This window comes from Megascapheus bottae, chromosome 10, assembly GCF_031878675.1.
Source record: "Megascapheus bottae isolate mThoBot1 chromosome 10, mThoBot2.hap1, whole genome shotgun sequence".
Taxonomy (NCBI): domain Eukaryota; kingdom Metazoa; phylum Chordata; class Mammalia; order Rodentia; family Geomyidae; genus Megascapheus; species Megascapheus bottae.
Window position 1 is genome coordinate 16,097,713 of NC_143518.1, and position 7,158 is coordinate 16,104,870.

General features: G+C 38.9%; 1 pseudogene; it reads left to right on the top strand.

Annotated features, from left to right (window-relative positions):
- Nucleotides 1–282: 282 nt before the first annotated feature.
- LOC150057626 (bax inhibitor 1 pseudogene) lies at nucleotides 283–1,189 on the top strand (annotated as a pseudogene).
- Nucleotides 1,190–7,158: the final 5,969 nt, after the last annotated feature.

Below are 7,158 nucleotides of genomic sequence, written 5' to 3' on the forward strand. Positions count from 1 at the left end.
CTTTGTTAAAATGAACCTAATATCAAAGCATAAGAAAAGTTACACAGATTCAAATAGAGTCAAAGAGCATGTGCAGGGGCTCCTGCAGCTAAAGACAAGAAAAGGAATTTCTTCCCAGAGATGAAAATATTTAAAAATGAGAGATTCTGCATGCCTATTATATGCCCGGAAAAGAAACACAGGAAAGTGAAAATAGGAGATGTAATAGGGAAACTCACACAGTACAGAAAACCTAGACACATGTTTTTTGCAATTTTCAATATAAAACTTGTCTGCCAGAGCACATCCGTTGTTGGAAGAGCTGGGTAGGTTCCTAAGGTGTATTAAGAAGTGAGGAGACTGTGTCACACGGACTCTGGGACCATGAACGTATTTGATCCGAAAATCAACTTTGACGCACTCTTAAAATTCTCCCACATAACTCCCTCGACACAGCAGCACCTGAAGAAGGTCTATGCCAGTTTTGCCCTCTGTATGTTTGTGGCGGCTGCAGGGGCCTATGTCCATGTGGTCACTCATTTCATCCAGGCTGGCCTGCTCTCTGCCTTGGGCTGTCTGGGCTTGATGATTTGGCTGATGGCAACACCTCGGAGCCGTGAAACCAAGCAGAAAAGACTAGGACTTCTTGCTGGATTTGCTTTCCTCACAGGAGTCGGCCTGGGCCCTGCTCTGGAGTTGTGCATTGCTATTAATCCCAGCATCCTTCCACTGCCTTCGTGGGCACCGCGATGATCTTCACCCGCTTCTCCCTGAGCGCGCTTCTACGCGAGGCGCCGGAGCTACATCTTTCTAGGAGGTATTTTGATGTCAGCCATGAGCCTGATGCTTTTGTCTTCCCTGGGGAACCTTTTCTTTGGATCTGTTTGGCTTTTCCAGGCAAACCTGTATATGGGACTGGTGGTCATGGGTGGCTTTGTCCTTTTTGATACTCAGCTCATTATTGAAAAGGCTGAAAATGGAGATAAGGATTACATCTGGCACTGCGTTGATCTCTTCTTCGATTTTGTTACTCTCTTCCGAAAACTCATGATGATCTTGGCTATGAATGAGAAGGACAAGAAGAAAGAGAAGAAGTGAGATGACCATCCAGCCTTTCCCAATTTGATCTCCTCTCCCTTTCCCCCTCATTTCCTCTTTGCACACATCACAGGTGGCGTGTTCTATGATAATGAAAAGCATCAGAAAAGCTTTTGTACTTTGTGGTTTCTCTATTTTAAGGGTTTTTTTGTTTTTGTTTTTTTTTATCAAAAAAAAAAAACTGATTAGCAGAATCTAGTTTGGAGTTTGGCTCCCTATTCCTGGGGTTCTTCCTTATTCCCTTTGTCAGACCATCTGTAGCCTCTTTGCTCTGCCCAGGCAGCCAGGCCACCAAGATGAGGAGAGGGGCCAGCCAAGGAAACAAACTGCAAAAGTCCGCCTTCCCACCGAGCCTCGGCGAGTGGAGTAAACTGGTTGATAGCGATGCCTCCACCCACCCTTCCTCCGCATTGCTTGCTCTGGGACTGGCCAGTGTGTTTCCCATTGGGAAGAAGGTCACTGCTCCCATGGATAACTCAGATTCATCATATCTGATCTATGAACCTGCAGAGAAAGTAGAACGTCTGGTTGGGTGCTTTGCGCCCTCTGCGTTGTCCAAGCTGGTCTGGCAAGCATTTCTGCCTTGTCATTGTGAAGGGAATGTGGACTTGTGTGTATTCCCTTTCTCACCCCTGCCTGGCCCTCAGGGACTCTGCCAGCTTTCCATCCGCGGGGTGGGAGGAGTGGAGCATCAAGGGAATTCTTGTTAGGTATTTAGGAAAAGACTAAGCATGGATGGCAAGGTAGATGTAGCCTAGAGTTTCCCTAGTGTTTGTATTGCTTTTTAAAATTGGTTATCACCTTAGTTAGTGAGTGGCCTCCCTCAGGTGACTCTGATTAAAGGCCCCAAAGAGAAATGCTAGGGAAGGGGAGCAGTTGAGCCTCTATCAGGTTAATTGTTATAAATCCTGCCAGATGAGCCTATGTAAGGACCCTTGGTGTCATGGGGGACAAATCTCCACCAACCCAAGGGGTTCCTTGTAGGATGGTGAACTGGGGCCCTGGGGATTTGGAAGACAGCTTTCGCAGCCCTTCGGTGTACTTCTGTCTAACCACCTGGGTACTGTGAGGGCATTGTCAGGCCAGAGACTTGGGGCAGTAGATAAATGTTCATTTTACAGATACACTTTAGTGTTGGGTCTGTGGTCTTCTAGGCAGAAGTCAGGTGATCAGTCCTGCAAGATGCAGCTCTGTTGAAAACGTAGCCATTACCAGATCCTCCCTGTGGGCTGCCACACTCAGGTGGCACAGAGGGGCGGCACAGGGCACAGTCAAGGCCTGGCTACGTGGTTCTGGCACAAGGCTCAGTGCTATGGGAAACTCATCATCAGGATATTACTGTGGGCTGTGCTGGTTTGCAGTTCTCTGTGTCACTATGCCATCTCATGAACCTTCCAGAGTGACATGCCACCCAAAATGGCTTTCCCTGCTGAGGATGATGCCCTCTGATTTAGCTGCTGCCTCCAGCCTCTGGCTTGAAAACTTACTAACGGGACTTTGTTCCTTGTTAAAAGGTCTCATCAACAACTCTCCTTAAAAATGGCAATTCTCTGTTAGACCTCACCTGTTGAAGCCAAACTCCACCTCTTGTGCTTTTTTGCTTGGGATAAAGGAGTTTTTCTTTAGAAACAGTGCCAAGAATGATGAGAATATTAAAAAATATATATACTTTTAAAGAAAATGCCTAACCGGTTTTTAATAGGTATCTGTAATTTCCACTTTCTTTTCTAGTTCTTGGTTTTTCAGCTCAGGCTGCATTCTCTTTAACTCATACTGTGAAGACAAAGGTGTTTTTGATTCGAATATATATGTCTACATAGTCTTAATTTGTAAAAAATAAAGAAAATTACTTAACCTAAAAAAAAAACTTGTCTGCCATTCTAGATAATTATTTGAGTGTCATAAATCAATGAATTACTCAGTGTCTCTGGAACACTTACAGAAATACACCACATAGATATCAAAAAATTAAACTCTTACATAATTAATTCTCTAAACAAATTTTAAGAAAGTATGGTAATTATTTGACTTGTACTGTTTTTTAATAGGAAATAAAAGCCACATAAGGAAAGAAAATTCTTATTTTTAAAAAGGTGTGAAATTCTGATTGCACACAGTAGTACTGTTTAATAAATGGTATACTTATTATTGGAAATTTTCTTCTTAAAAAAGAATACATCATCTTCTCACCAAATGCTTAGTTCAAATATTTTAACTGATTTTTCATTTTTACAGCAGAAGTTTGCTCCCTTGACAGTAAAGGCTAAGAACTTCTGAAAATAAAGGGATGAAAAATTAATAAATTGAAAAGGCCAAAAGCTTGTAAGATCACACCAATTCTAAAAATAACAGTTCTCCTAAATAATATCTGGGATTTGATATAAATTAGTGATGTCAAAACATCTAGAAATCGTAAATAAGTGTGTATTTCTATCAAAATTCTCTTAATCATAAAGTAATTGAAATTTTAAAAATTTCAATAGTTACCTGTAATCCTAGCTACTGAAGAGGCTGAGGTCTTAGAACCATGGTTCAAAGCCAGCCTAGGGTAAAAAAAAAATGTGACTCATCTCCAATTAAACACCAGAAAAAACAGAAGTGAAGCTGTGGCTCAAAGTGGTAGAATGCTAAGCTTGAGCTAAAATAGCTCAGGGGCAAGATCAAATCTATTGCTCTAGTTTATTCTTCTTTCTTTGTTTATTTTCAGATAGTGTATTACATTTTTGCCTGGTTAAATTCAGTACTACTAGTCTCCTACCTGAGGCTTCCCATATAGTTTGGCACATATCACTACATATGACATCCTTGTTGAGACTGAGTCAGGCTGCCATTTTCCTCAGAGTGAGGCTTACAATCTGTGCTTCCTGAGAAGCTGGAATTTGCTTCATACTTTTAAAGTTATTGTTACTTTCTTTTAACATTAAGCTCAAGTTAGACCAATCAACTTTCGATTTACTCTTTCAAACTGAATCATCAATTACCTCTCAGTGTTTATAAATAAATCAGTAACCATCAAAGATCTAGCAATCTGTAGAATTGAAATTAATTTTCTTGTCAAAATACTTCCATGGAGCATAAAGTCAGATATCACATAGACTTTTCTCCTACAAGTGCATTAATCATTAATATTCGCATTCTTCTAAACCTCTATATTTTAATTTTTAATTAATTAACATTAATCTTTAAATAACTCTTCCTTTTGATTTGTATTTCAGTTCCAGACATTTCAGTTCTAAAGTCATGAAAATAATTCAGGTGATGGAGGAAGAGGTGAAGGACTCAAGTTTAAACCAAGGCCTGACAATTAAAAAACAAATAGAGAATGCTTTATAGCAAATCTACTAAAAATACAGAGGAATGTGAGAAAGAGGAAAAGAAGTTAATAAAAGGAAAATGAAAATCAAATTTAACAAATTAACAGCTGTTTGAAGACCCAAGGGTTTTTAGATGCATTAAAAGAAACAGGCTAGGTCCTGTGAATTTATTCTAAACATTCAAGCATTGTGTTGTGTCTTTTATTATGTCTTTATAAGAAATACACTCAAAACTCTCCCTCATAATTATTTTAAAATTGATGCACACAAGAGTAACTTCATTTTCCCTGATGTCCAATAGACATCTCCACCTTATTCTTCCCATCTGTTAGTTGTCTTGTATACATTTTTCTCCACTCACAGGTGGAAGAAAAAAATTGTGGAGCAAGTTAAATTTTTAAAAATGTGGATCTCATAGATGTTGAAAGTAGAATAGTGGCTTCCAGAGACTAAGAAATAGCAAACATAGTGAATAGAAGATATTGGTCAACAGCTTTAGTTTTTGTTTTGTTTTGTTTTTTTTTTTACAATAGTTTCACATTCACAACAAAATTGAGAAGGCACTACCTTCCCCCACACATGCATAACCTTTCCATGGTGCATTGAATATAAATAACCAATCTGCCTGACATACTATTATCATCCAAATCCAGTTTACACTAGGTATGTGTGCTATGGGTTTGTACAAGTGTGGAGTTACCTATATTCACTATTTTTATGCCATGAAAGCCCTGTGTTACTTCTTTTCGTCTCTACCTCCGGATATTTTCACTATCTCCACTATTTGGCTTATAGACTCTCTCAGAGTTAAACATACTGGGTATAGCCTTTCAGAGTGAGATTTTTCTGTAGTTATGTGCATTTTAATTTCTTCTCATTGACATGGCTAGATATCTCATATTTCACAAGCACTGAATAACATATTCTGTTGTTTGGATGAACCACAGCTTATCCTCTCACCTACAGAAAGGTACCTTGCTAGGGCTTGGCGGTTTATGAAGAAAGCTGTGTTTCAGAACTACTGGGTTCCAAAGTCTGAGTCTCAAGATGCAAAGGACTTAAGAAAAGGGGCAGACATACCCAGATTGCAAACAGTACATATATGTGATATATGTGAAATGCAGAGTATAATTTGTGGGAACTTACAGAAGAAAAACATAATGTGGCAGCAAGATCCATCAGATCTGAGTTTCTTTGCTCGAGGTTTTCTACCACTTGAGCCACAATTCCCCTTCTGGCTTTTCTATTTTATTGGAGTTAATAAATCTCACAGACTTTCCTGCTCGGGCTGGCTTCGAAACAAATGATGATCCTCAGATCTCAGCCTCCTGAATAGCTTGGATTACAGACATGAGCAACCAATTTCTAGCCACTTGTTTACTTTCATTAACTTATTTTTATATTTAAAGTGGATTTCCTTTGTATGTATTGTTTGTCCCTGAGAATAAAGAGCCTGTATTTTTCTGAAGAGAGAGAGAAAGGAAGAGTATCAGGAATTAAGAAACAAAGAGACAGAAAAAAAGCTTGGAGAAATCAAGGCAATCAAGAGAAGCAACAAACAGCTCCAAATCTGTTCCAGGCTTCCTGGGAAGAGAAAGGCTGGATGTGAGTGTATGCAGTGAGCGAAATGGTTCCAATGACAGAGTGGAAATCCTAGCTGCATGCATGATAAATTTTCACATCCTACAACTAAAAGAGCCTGAATTGCTAAGGCAATCCTGGAGAGAACGATCAAGGCTGTACACATGATAATATATGTCTTCACACCATACTCCAGTGTCATGGTAACAAAACATCATAGTTGTGGTACAAATCTTAGTGGCACATGGATCACTGGAATAGTGTAGCAGATCCATAAGCTGCCATGGCTTATGTGGGAGGGATGGCAGGGAAGCTTAGAGTTGAGTATTTATCTCTTCCTAGTGGAAGGCTATAACTAGCCAGAGTTAAATGCTTCCCTCCATGCAAGTTAGATAGGACCTGATAAAACAGCTTCTGAGGATAGGTCTTTCTAAGAATCAAATACTCTCATATCTTTTACAATGGGTTATTTTGCTTTTGCCCTGCTTTAAGGAGAAGAAAAATTTTGTTAGGTACTTACCAAGAAAGCTGACTAATCTACATTTAAATTACTCGTAGACATCTAACCTTCTGGTTTGTCATTGGAAAGTTATAGAACTTTGTCATTTAAAGTTCAGATTTTTTTTTGTCTCAGCCCTGGATCCTATGTCAGTTTCTGCTCTGATAACCTATTATTTCTTGCATTTACCTGTCAAATTTCTCCAGTTTTAATGGCAGAGGTTCACACTGCTTTTCTTCCTTTTATGAAGCCAAGAAGAATTATCAACATATCAGTCTGCACAAATTTTTAATCACTCTTAAGACAGACTGACAAACTCTATGCTGTATTGCATGTAGAAACAGAAGGTAGAAATCTAGTTATATAATTTTCATTAAAATTGTACTTAAATCTGCTTATTTCTCAAGAATATTTAAAGTCAGTTTTGTGAGATAGAAACACTTCATAAAGTTTGGATTCCTCCTAAGACTCAACACTAAATGTACCATTTTGAAAATGATTTCTTATTTCCTCTTCAGCTCTGGAAACAGCCTGGCTAGAATGCCAGTGCTATCTTAGTAGATGTCAGTCCAGGCAGTAGAAGCTCCTGTTTTTTAGCCTTGTAAAAGTTGGACAGTTAAATTTCTCAGGAATTCCTTTTTCTTTCTGTGAATCACACACAAATAAAAATATCTGTCTTTTGAACTT